The sequence below is a fragment of the Callithrix jacchus genome, chromosome 2 (assembly GCF_049354715.1).
Source record: "Callithrix jacchus isolate 240 chromosome 2, calJac240_pri, whole genome shotgun sequence".
Lineage (NCBI taxonomy): Eukaryota > Metazoa > Chordata > Mammalia > Primates > Cebidae > Callithrix > Callithrix jacchus.
Window position 1 is genome coordinate 134,815,453 of NC_133503.1, and position 12,463 is coordinate 134,827,915.

Sequence of the window (12,463 nt, forward strand, 5' to 3'; positions counted from 1 at the left end):
ACTGCAGGATGAGCAGGGTGAAATCACTGACCCATGTCACCTTTCATTATAAATCAGGTAAGCACAAGCCACCCTTTTGATCGGCTATGATATACTTCATAAAGGAAACTTCAATTTCCCACTAAAGTCTGCACCAGAGGGAGGCGGAGGAAAATGAGCAAATCAATAACCTTTTCCCTAAGATGAAACCATGATTTATAATGCTCTTACAGAGGGCCAAGATGCTTGTTTTTCAGGATGGTGGCAGTGATTCTGTGGGCAACCAGTAGAAACAGAAGCCTGAAATCAGATTGTTATGAGGAAGTGGAATAACATATCAGAATAAAAGGTTATCTCTTTGGATTCCTCCAATTCTGAAATCACAGTACCAAAGACGTTGGCCTTTGATTCCTACTGAGTAGAAACTCCAGAAAACTTTCCTCTGAGAATTTGCCAGACCTTTTGTATAAGATCATTGAAAGAACACCTGGAATATGTCATACTGAGTTTGATAAAAAGGACATGTTATTTAGAAATTGTGCTTCAGCATTTGAGTCATAATTTTCTTCAGAAACATGCAGGGACTAGTATTATAGTGACTATATTGCTCAGTGTGAATTGATACACTTAATTTTGTTGGAGCAAAAAGAGGAAATATTAAATTGCTGTGTGAGGCAGTCCTAGGAACATGTCACTGGTGCTTCTAAATTACTAGTTCCTTCCCATTTAAATATTTATTGAACAACATGCCACATCATATACTATATAAATTAAACTGATATGCTCAAATACATCCTGGCTTATTACAATGCATGACACCTTAAACAAATAGAACAGCATTTGTTTAAAATAATTACTTACATAGAAGGCTCTTGAAAAGAGCTTGTCCCTTTATGTTGTGAGTTAGTGCAGCTTCATTGTTGTGACATAAAAAAAATTTCAATTAAAAACTTCCCAAGACCAGAAGAAATAAAATCAGCCAGGAGCTGCGGCAAGCCTCAGTATATTAACTTCTGGATCTTTTTGTAAATTGACAAATAATGACTGCCTATGTCATATATTTATGGGGTACAATGTGATATTGTAACAAATGTTTACATTGTAAATGATCTAATCAAGCTAATTAGCAAATCCATCATCTCACATACTTATTAAAAGGTAAAACATTTTAGTAAGACGTGAATAAACTTCAGTGATCTATTGCACAGAATGGTGACTATGACACTTAGTTTCTTTGAAGGCCAAAGAAAAGCAACTGAACCGATGGGGGTGTTTTGCAACGTTGGAAATGACTGAGGCCTGTATTCACAGGCACCAATTAACCCTACAGGTTCCTACAGTGGGTAGAGAAGTTTCATTCGGAGAGTTCCTAATCCATTCCTTGGCTTTTGCAAATTACTTACAAAAGGACTCAGAATGTTGTGTTAGAATTAAGTAAACCTTTTCTAGTTACTGTGTGTCAGGACTGAGGCTTTGAGAACCCAAGGGTACAAAGGTGTAAGTTAGAAAATTTGGCCTTCTTAGTCCAGGACTATGCTGTTTCTTTTCTTTACTTTTCTTTTTTCTTTTCTCCTTCCTTCCTTCATTCCATCTGTCTGTCCGTCCGTCCATCCGTCTTTCCTTCCTTTTTTCTGAGACAGTCTTGCCCAGGCTGGAATGCAGTGATGCAGTCTCGACTCACTGCAACTTCTGCCTCCTCGGTTCAAACGAGTCTCCTGTCTCAGCCTCCTGAATAGCTGGGATTACAGGTGCCTGCCATCACACCCAGCTAATTTTTGTATTTTTAGTAGAGGGATTTCACCATGTCGGCCAGGCTGGTCTCCAATTCCTGGCCTCAAGTGATCCACCTGCCCCCGCCTTCCAAAGTGCTGGGATTACCACACTAGTCATGCTATGCTATTTCTGTTCTTTACAAATCTTATGCTCAGGCAATATTTCATACATGAATAATTAAAATGAACTCCAATGAAACCTTTGACATCTTATTTTCTTTTCAACCTTAGGTACAGAGGACTGAATTCGTTACCCTCCCCACAACTGCACCATGATACCACATCACTGATGCTGTTGATACAGCATTGTGCAAATAATGTATATTGTTGTTTATCCCTTTTATGAACACTCTTTACTTTCATTCTCTTCCATGACTGCCACCATAGCCAATGTGTTTTAATTGTGGATTTGAATTTGAGTAAATCCTTGCAAGATAAATTTGTGTCTTTTCATTTACATGATAATGGCAGCATGATACACTCCTCACATTTTTCTTACTTTACAGTCAGCTGCTTTTATGATGTATCGAGTTACTATGATTGTTTCTAATTGATGCAAAGTACTGACTGCACTGCCGTGTGCATACCCATTCCCCTAGTGATGGACAGTCAGATTCTCTAACTCTCTCCTTTCACGAACAATATGTTGTCAACATCCTTACTCATGACTTACATGTGAATTTCTCTGGGTATATACTAGAGATGGAGGTATGCTTGATTGGTGTGTATATATTTACATATTTTGACAAGCATCATTGATTGCTCTCCAGAATGACTGCATCAGCATACAATATCCCATGTACTTTAGAAGAATTTTAGTTCAAGCCTCCTCTCCCCAACCTCCTCATCCTTCTCATCACTTTTCATTCTCAGTCATTAAGGCCCAGTCTCAGCCTGACTATGAGAAAGAGGGAGGACTTTGGCCCTGTTATCCACCCCCAGGGGATAAGGGCACTGTCCCCAAATATCACCTCTCTCTCCTCTGCTGGGTGCCATCTTGCCCTGTTGGCAAAAGGTAGGGGCTAACTACACACTAGATTTGGAATTTGGAGGCTTAGAATTCATCAGGAAGTGATGAAGGACTTATGTGCAGGTGAATGTGAAGGTGGGATAGTCTTTTTTGTTTTTTTGAGACTGAGTCTTGCTCTGTTTCCAGGCTGGAGTGCAGTGGCACAATCTTGGCTCATGCAACCTCTGCCTCCTGGGTTCAAGCAATTCTCCTGCCTCAGCCTCCCGAGTAGCTGGGACTACAAGCACATGCCACCAAGCCAGGCTAGTTTTTATTTTTTATTTTTGCATTTTTAGTAGAGATGGGGTTTCACTGTGTTATCCAAGATGGTCTCCATCTCCTGACCTTGTGATTTGCCCATCTCAGCCTCCCAAAGTGCTGGGATTACAGGCGTGAGCCACTGCACCCAGTTGAAGGTGGGAAAGTCTTAAAGGAGTGAGGGTCAGCTGACCTGGCTCCTAGTAACTAGCCCCACTGAAGGACTTGCTCCAAGTCTAAATGGAAATAAGAGGGCCAACAACTTGGGTGGCCTGCCTGAAAGGAGTAGTTCATTTTGTCCATTTTACTACCCTCCAACCTATTTCTAATTGTCCAGCCTGAAGGAAGAAAGGAATGTGAAACCTGAGAGCAAATCCTGTCTTTTGAAGCAACAAAACAGCACTGCAAAATTGTCTGCGGGTGGGAAGAGCTCCGAATGGCCACATGGCTGCCCCTCAGCAGGGTGAGAATCTTCAGCCTGGCAGACATAGGCAGCAGAGTAGGGAGGATGGGTGTCAGTGGGGTTTCCACTTTCAGCCAAACTTTATGCAAATATTTTTAGAAACTTCCCTACTTTCTTGGCTGGGCCATTTGGAGGACCCATTTTGGGGGTAGCAGAGGAAGGAAAAGGGCATTGGCCCTGAACTTGAGGAGCGTTTGACAGAAAGCTGAGCATGAGTGAGTACATGTGGCTTCTTGGGTGTCAGCCCAATAGAATGGAAAACCACATAGTGAAGCCATTAAGGGTGTGGTGTCTGGAGGTGTGGCATGGCCCTAAATCCTAGCTCCTCCACCTGACTAGCTGGGTGATCTTGGGCAAGCCATTGAACTTCCTGGCCTCAGTTTCCTCACCTGTAAAACATAGATAATATTAGTGCCTACTTCATGGAGTAGTTGTAAAAATTAAAGAATATATCTTCACTGCTTGGAATGGAGTATGGTACATAATACATGGTCAGTAAACATTAGTATAGGATGCTACTGACACCACATTTTTTATTCAAGGGGTGAGTGGGGGGTGTTTCTCCTCTGCTCTCACCTTGCAGTTCCTCTCATTTTCCCTGAGAGAGTCTCAAACATAAAACCATGGCAGTCTGGAGGCAGACTTAACGGTTTCTTTGCATTAATTTTCTAGCCATTCAGTTCTGTGTTTCTCCAACTTCCCCACTCTCCTGCTGAGCCTTCCTGGAGTACAGCAACAGGCAGCTCACCCCGCTAACCATGACAGTCAGACTTCTGATGTTTTGAAGGCTCTCTACTACGCGATTCCTCTGTGAGTCACAGACCAACGCTGGGGTCACTGCAGCCCATCTTCTGCCCCGTCACACTTCAACCATGTGGCTCAGCCCTGTTCAAACCATTATCATGCTGACAGGCTTTTCTTGGAGAAACGCCCAGGTGTATCTGATTTGTCTGGCATCAATGCTTAATAGCAGGGAAATTCTCCCTGATGGTGCAGTAATTAATGGGATGCCTGACACGTGATAAATGCAAAAGTCTGGATCTGATCTCTTGAGCAGTCTGCAAAGGCCACAGATACAATGCTTTAAAATCAAAATGTGAGTCACAGGCTAGAAAAAAAGAAATGACAGAGGGGAGAAGAGAGAGAGAGAGAGAGAGAGAGAGAGAGAGAGAGAGAGAGAGAGAGAGAGAGAGAGAGAGAAGAGCAAGAGAGAGCGAGAGCGCGACCACCAGAAGCCTGAGAACCATTTCAATGACAATAATCTTGCTGTAGCTTAGCACTGACAAAACTTTGGGTGGTGGGAGAACTACTTGTGATTCTGCTGGTCTGTGTGTAAGCTCCTGCAGAGGTCTCAGCTAAGTGAGCAGCGATGGAACAAGATGAGTGCCTCCCCTTCAAGCCCGTCAGCTAGGGCCATCACCAGGGTGGTAATGCATTCCGGAAATGCCAATTCTCAAAGGCAAAGATAGCCCCAACAGCACAAACTTATCTAATAAACTGATCAGAACTGGGCACAACTGTTTCAACCAGGTGTGTGGAGGGGACTGACACCCCTGAGTAGCCCATTGATTACAGGGCTCTGTGATTCAGTTCAGCAAAACACTCACTGTGGGCTCGCCTGGCTCACACATTGTATTCACTGCCACGGAGGGTATAAAGATGACTAAGACTTCATCTCTGGTCTCAAAGAGTCCAGAAATTGCCTAGAGTTCTAAAGAAACTTATTGATTGTTTTATTGAAATTATAAAGAAAATTCTGTAAGATAGAGGTGTGTATCAGACACAAGTTGTAGTAGGGAGACACCCTAGGAAGGCCCTGAGTTAACGATTCCTCTAGAACCACCTTTGAGCCAGACGGGGAAATGCCCCTTCCACAGCCTTTCTTTTTCCACTTTTGTGGAACCCCACCCTCTGTCCACCACAAGGCAGAAACCGTACCCTGACCCAGAGCATTCTGGAGCACAGACCACCCATGGCAGAGGGAAGGTGCTTCTCCACGGAGCTGGCCCAGCTGCTCGTTCACTGCGGGGTCTTCTGCCTGGCCAGCCCCTGTGCAGTACAGGCTGTCATGCAATTTGGCTTTTATCTGCAACATCAGATGATGTTTCTGAAAATCTTCATAAACCACCAAGGGTACTTCTCATGTAAGATGTCATCACCTGCCAATCAGATGTTTGGTGTCTTGTCATCCCTTCCAGAACGCCCCTGAGGTGCTCCTTTTCCTTGAGCAGGCCCCTTCTATCATCATGTCCAATCTCTGTCTGAAACCAAGCTCCTTCTCTTTCTGGTTCCTGGAACTCTTTTCCTGTGGGGCCCAGCTCAGTTTCCTTTGGGTTAAGGGCACAACTGCTTGCCAGGTACAGCCAATGATCATGGGTGTCCCACCTGCCTTTCTCCTTATTCCGAGAATCTTCCCCTGTTCAGGCTCCCAGAGAGACACATCTTTCTCCAACAGCACAGGCCTATCACCCATGTCTTCCTCTCTAGGCCAGTACAGCCCTCCTTGTGTTAACATTGGGACACATGTGACATCTGACCTGCATGTGTGTTCTGTTAGGCCCATACCTTGCTTCGAAACTTTTTGAATTAGCTGCTGACTCTTAAACATTGGAGGATTATGGGAGAGCTTCTTTAGAAACAGTTTAGTAGTTTCTCATCTAACTAAACATGCACTTACCAAATGGACATCTTTGGGAGGCCATTATTCTACTTCCCACATATGTAAATTGTATCTCCATAAGAATACATAAGAATTAGAGCATTAAAAATTGGAGAGACTTCATAGAAATATCCAGAATTTTGCCTTTTCTTTGAAATCAGATTTGGCCAGACTTGGCTTTAATATCTGTATCACTGGAATCTGCTGCAGCTCAGGAGCTGCTAATCCTCTAGAGGGGGTGTGGGCTTTCATATTTGGTTCTGTTCCCTTTTCTACCAGCTTCATTTATTCATGCCACCTTCTTGGTTCCTAGGATATTTAAGTTGTCCCTCTCAGTCTTAAATTGTCAAGTCAAGACTCCTGGGACTCTTCCCAACTCATGTTTCCTTCTGTCCCACTGATCCTCAGCCCTCCACCTAACCCCTCAAGCTAATGTATACCTTCCATCTAACTAGGAAGACCAGTGTAGATTAAAGAACAGAGTGGAATTCAAAGTGACCCCAGCAATGCTGAACTCCCAGATCCATTACAGCATTTGAGGAAGGGGTATTCAAATGAGAAGCAAGGCTTTTCATCTTCGGGACTCTTTGCTGTTAACCCAGACGAAATATTTCTTCTCAGTCCAACCTTAGCCTAGAAGCAGCTCTGGCTTCCAGCATGGGACCAGGCACACATGGATGCCCAATGAGTGTTTGCCAAACCCAAAGTGTAGTCTTATACTCTCATCGAGTAATGTAAATGAAGGCTCAATCCCAGTTTGTTCAGCTGTCATAGAGGCAAAGCCATTGAATCCACTTCTTTGTTGGATAATTTAGACAGAGAAAATATATTTGTTCCATGGCCCTCAACTACTTGCCTAACCCATGCTGGTCATCTCATTAACATGTGCTGCTAATCACTGAAAAGACTGGGCATACATAAATGGCTTAAACGGCTCATCTCTTCTGCTACCACTAGTTTACATAGAACTCTTTTTTTTGTTTGATTAAGGTTTACACTAACCACGTCACTTTGTTCTAAACCATGTTGTTTCCTTTTGTCATACTCTGCCTCCTTTGATTTCACCAGATCTCAAGGCTGACCAATGCCCTCTCCCACCGCCCAGTTCTCAGGCTCATTGTTTTCTAACCTTTTTGCAACTGTTCTGTCCAAGCCCCTAAGTAACTCCCTTCTATCTTGTGCATTCCATGCTGTGACAGGCAGCACAGCTGAAGAGCTCCTTGAGGGCTGAGTGTGGGAACGAGGCAGAAGTGGATCATGCAATTTAATCTACCCTCAACTGGAAGCATGCCCCAGTGTTACGTAAAAGATCAGGAACTCCCAAAGAAGAAGCCTCTTCCCTGGGAATTACTTTACTGCATAATTGGATTCCCTATCATGCTTTCAACCTCACACTCTGTCCTATTTAGCAATCTACTTTTCTAATGCTCCACTCTAGGCAGTTGATTGTACATCTCAGGAAATTAGTCACATAGGAAACATCAGTGTGGCCCAGTGGTGCTGAATGGCCACCCTGGCTAAGATGCCATATCCAGTGTCCTCTTGGATTCCCTTGAAACCTTCTCAAAGCAAGTCAGGGCAAGTCTAAGATTGATTTTGACAGAGACAGCTGCATAAAAAAGAAACACAAAATCAGCCCATAAGAGAATAGGGAACTGGTAGGTAATTCAACATCAACGCCTCTGATGGTAGGTTACGTAAAAAACAATAAAGTTTGGCTTAGTCCTCGCAAATGAAAGAATACTGTGCTTGTGAAGAATACATGGGTAGCTCTACAATCTTTTACTTTAACAATCTGGGCAAATTAGGGGAGTACTCCTTCTGGGGACCCCACTCTGCATATTATAGTATAGAAAAATGATTCTGAGGTTATTCAACTTGTATCCTAAGATGTGAGGGAAGCATTCTCTATCTTTCCACAAAACTGGAAGTATGTCTTGCCCGGTAAGTCATGTAAACATTATTCACAGAAATCTGGGGAATGATCATGACACTCAAATAAGGAACATTTTAGAAAATGATGGCGATTTTTATGTCCCTCCAGGTGAAACTTAATTTAGAAACACAAAGGTGAGTTACTAAGACTTGGTCATGGTGTTAATTCTAAGCCTTTGATAAAGGATCTAATTAGGTTAATGATAAATTCAGCCCAGCAAGGGTATTTTCAGAACAGTTATTTTCAAAGAAATACACACACATATACATTTTGTCTAGTGTAGAACATAGAAATGTGCAGAAAAATGAGATGGAGAGTTCTTACGGAACCATAATGATATCGTAAGACCTTATTTTAGAGAGAAAAGGTATCAGTGTTTCAAGTTAGGCTTGCAGTAGGTAGCTATCAATAAAAACAATAAAACAGTAGGAAACAACAACAGCAACAACAACAACAAACAAGTGCCTTCGAAGGTTAGGGCCCTTCTGGTAGCTGGAGGGCCCTTTGTTTGCTAAGATCACAATGGGTGCTTTTGTGGACTCAATTGTGTCTCTCAGATTCATTGTGGAAGCTCCAACCCCCAATATGTCTGAAAGTGTCAGGGTCTTTGGGTGGTAATTAAGGTTAAATGAGCTCATAAGGGTGGGGCACTAGTCTGAGAGGACTGTGGCCTTATGAAAAGAGAAGAGGGAGATGCCTGTCCTGCCACTACTTTTCCCTCCCCACCATGTACAGACATAGCAAGAAGGTGGCAGAAGCCAACTCAGCCAGCGTGTTATCTTGAACTTCAAGCATCCAGAACTGTGAGAAATATATTTCTGCTGCTTAAGCCACCTAGTCTGTAGTATCTTGTGATGTTAGCCTGAGCAGATTAAGACAGGTGTGCAACTTTGGAGCCAGAAGCTGGAAGAGCTTGCTTTCCCTGAATAATAAGGGGTTGGGGGTGACTGTGGAGTTGATTCCTGGAGGAAGAGAGGAGCTTGAGAAATTGCGTGCTGTGTTGGGAGGAGAGAGAAGTAGTGTCATCTTTGAGGGAAACACAAATATCCAATCAGGATTTATCAAATGTGGATTATAAAGCATGTGATGTAAAAAAATCTCTTCAGTCTCTTATGAAATCTTCAGTAAGAGATATATATATATTTTTAGGAGCCCTGGGAAGTGGGGTGGGGAGGCAGGAGCCCCGAAGAGGCAGCCAAGATATGTATTTTTTAAGACAGGGTCTCGCTCTGTCACCTAGGCTGGCTCACTGTAACCTCAAACTCCTAGGCTCAAGCAATCCTCCTGCCTCAGCTTCCCAAGTAGCTAGGAATACAGGTATGTGATACCATGTTCAGTTAATTTTAAAACGTTTTTAGAATATGTTGTTTTTATAGAATATATGTTGCCCAGGCTGGTCTCCAACTCCTGACCTCAAGTGATCCTCTCACCTCAGCCTAAGATAATTTTCAAAACAACAAAGAATTCTGCATATGACTGGTTTTTGTCATGGCAAGTGATGAAGGCTTGGGTCTCTGACTGCTTGGCAAGGGGCTGTGAGAGCATCACCTGGACAGACAAGGGGTGGTTGGCATCTGGGCCACACATGCACACCGTAGAGACAGTTAAAATGCCCCGGACGTCATTCAGATTCTGTGTTGCTCTCTAGAGAAGTTTCATAGCTTTGTTATGTATAGAGAACATTTTGAAGAAATGAGGATCAGACGATTGCTTCTAATGTCTAACCTTCCATTATCTGCGACAACTTGGGAAATGACAAACTTTCTATGCAACAGGCTCTCTATTTAAAAAAGAGTAGTAATAGTTACTGTTGTGCCCCCCCAATATTATTAGAACAAATAGATAATATATGTAAGACTGTCCTTTTGAAAGGTATTACTCAGATTCACAGAAAATTGCAAAGACAGTACAGAGAGATCCCATATACCCTTCATCCAGTTTCCCTCAATGGTTAATCTTACACAACTAGAGACAATATCGAAAGCATGGACCTGATACTAGTACAATGTGTGTATATAGTTCTATGTGATTTTATCACGTGTGTAGATTCACATAACCATACTGGAAACCAAGACACCCAACTATTACATCAATGGAAAGTTCTCCCAGATGCAACTCCTTTATAGTCACACTCGCGCCCCTCCTCTGACCATCCCAAACCTCTGCCAATAATTCATGTGTTCTCCCACCTCTATATTTCTCATTTCTAGAATATTACATAAATGCTTTCTGAGATTGGCTTTTTCACTCAGCAAAATGCCCCTGAGGTCCATTAATGCTGTTATAGCAATCACTTGATTCTTTTCATTGTTGAGTAGCACTCCATAGAATTGCAGGACACTGTGGTTGTTTTCAGCTTTGGGGTGTTACAAATAACGTTGTGTGGATAGCCATGCACAAGCTTTTGTGTGAATACAAGTTTTCATTTATCTGGGATAAATGCCCAGGAGTGCAATTACTTGGTTTTATGTCAGGTGGTATATGTTTGGTTTTTTAAGGAACTGTCAAACTACTTTCCAGAGTGTCTACATCACTATTTTTCATTTCTACCAGCAATTTGTGAGAGATGCTGTTTCTCTGTATCCTTTCCAGCATTGCTATTGCTATTAATTTTTTAAACTAATTTTTATACTATAAAATATATTCATAATTTGTTTTCAGGGCAACCCCCAACATCAACAGCTCCTGGAGTAGGCACCTATATCTACAGTAAATAAAACCAACGTTTCTACTTTTATTTACCATAGGTATGGGTGCCTTTGTCCCTTCTGTAGGAGAAAGTATCCAGGATATGAGGGGGATCTAGTCTGCTGGTCAGGCTCGGATTCACATTTGCTTTGGGGAAGACCGAGGGTCTTGTCAACTGTGGTCTGAGGACCAGGGACGTCTGATCTACTCTGAAACGCTGCAGAGGAGTCACACTGGCTTGAGTGTCTTGAGAGCCCTGCATCTACACTCCCTGAAACCAAGTAGAAAGGCCACAGCAGCCCAAACCTTCAAGTGGGCCCAGATTCTCCTCCCAACACACATTAGTGTGTGCTCAGCACTTACCTGAAGGAGGGCACTGGGGTGACTTGTGCACAATGTCATGCTTGGATAATTATGATTTACTGACAGCAGGCGGTGCTCCTGAAGATTGCATCTTTCAAAGAGAGCAACTCCCCATGACTCTGGAAGAAAATCTATCAATATTAAAAGCCCCTTGGTGCACTAAAACTGAAGTTGTATAATTTGGGCTAATTTTTATTAAACGGTTACTGTTTTCTTTGGGTCTGAGTGCTGAAATTCTGAGTTTTCTGAAAGGCCACATAAGCCATCTAAGGAAGGATTCCCTTGTCTTCTGCTGTTTTCTGAGCCTGGGTCTCTAGCCATCCTGACCACTCTCTGAGCTACCCAATATCCTTCCAAGAAATTCCTGTTGAGCTAGCCAGAGTATCTTTCTGTTTTGGGCATCCAAAAAATGGATGGAAGGGCCACACTTAAACATTGGATTATGAAATGCAGGAACATTCCTAAAAGATTTTCCAGAGTAAGAATGAAACGATGCAGCAGAGATGGCCAGTTCCCTCCCTGAATCCCCTCTACTCTGATTTGTATTCTCCTTGCTGCTGGGAATAAACAGCTACTCGACATTCCCAAAACTTTTTTGTCTTGAAATTCTGGCCAATGAGGTTCAAGTGGATTTGTGTGGGACTTCCAGGAAGATTCTTTCTGGGAGTACAGACATATCCTTATGCATCCTTCCCACTTTGTGCTGCCTAGAATGTAGCACCCTACAGTTGGAATGTGCTAAGAATGGAGGAGCAGTGAGATAAAAGGAATTGGGGCCTTTGATGATGACCGCTGAGCTACTACACCAGCCCTGGACTGCCTCTATCCAGACATCTTTCATGGGATATAAAACAAACATATCTTGCACATGCCTTTGTTAATTTGGCTTTTTCTTTCTATCTAGTCAATTCTATTTTTTTTTTTGAGACAGAGTCGCACTCTGTCACCCAGACTGGAGTGCAGTGGTGCAATCTCGGCTCACTGCAACCTCTGCCTTCCCGGTTCAAGCAATTCTCATGCCTCAGTCTCCCAAGTAGCTGAGATTATAGGCACCCGACATCATACCTGGCTGATCTTTGTATTTTTAGTAGGGATGGGTTTTTGCCATGTTGCTCAGGCTGTCCTCAAACTCCTGAGCTCAAGTGATCCACCCACCCTGGCCTCCCAAAGTGCTGGGATTACAGGCATGAGCTACCACATCTGGCTGTCAATTCTAACTAAAGTGAAGAAATGGATTCTGGTGATAATCTGGGGTCCAGTGGTTTCCTAGGGTTCAGAAGAAGGCACTGGTTGATTCCCAGCTTCTACACTTGTATACAAAATTGTGGTAGCTATT

At 43.0% G+C, this 12,463-nt stretch overlaps 1 protein-coding gene and 1 long non-coding RNA gene across 7 annotated transcripts in view; one reads left to right on the plus strand and one right to left on the minus strand.

Annotated features, from left to right (window-relative positions):
- The window catches only part of SV2C (synaptic vesicle glycoprotein 2C), a 289,177-nt gene that overhangs the window by 132,105 nt on the left and 144,609 nt on the right, over positions 1-12,463 (minus strand). The gene's annotated exons all lie outside the window — the stretch shown is intronic.
- LOC118151499 (uncharacterized) overlaps positions 1-12,463 on the plus strand; it is a 39,068-nt gene that overhangs the window by 1,945 nt on the left and 24,660 nt on the right. For 2 of the 4 annotated variants that reach the window (XR_004739847.3, XR_013532280.1), the window contains exon 3: positions 1,983-2,375. The exons of 1 other annotated variant lie outside the window; for it this stretch is intronic. This is a non-coding gene — a long non-coding RNA (uncharacterized LOC118151499). Of the gene's footprint in view, positions 1-1,982; positions 2,376-10,823; positions 11,303-12,463 lie in introns of those variants that run through there. One more of the 4 variants, XR_013532281.1, reaches the window with a different exon arrangement.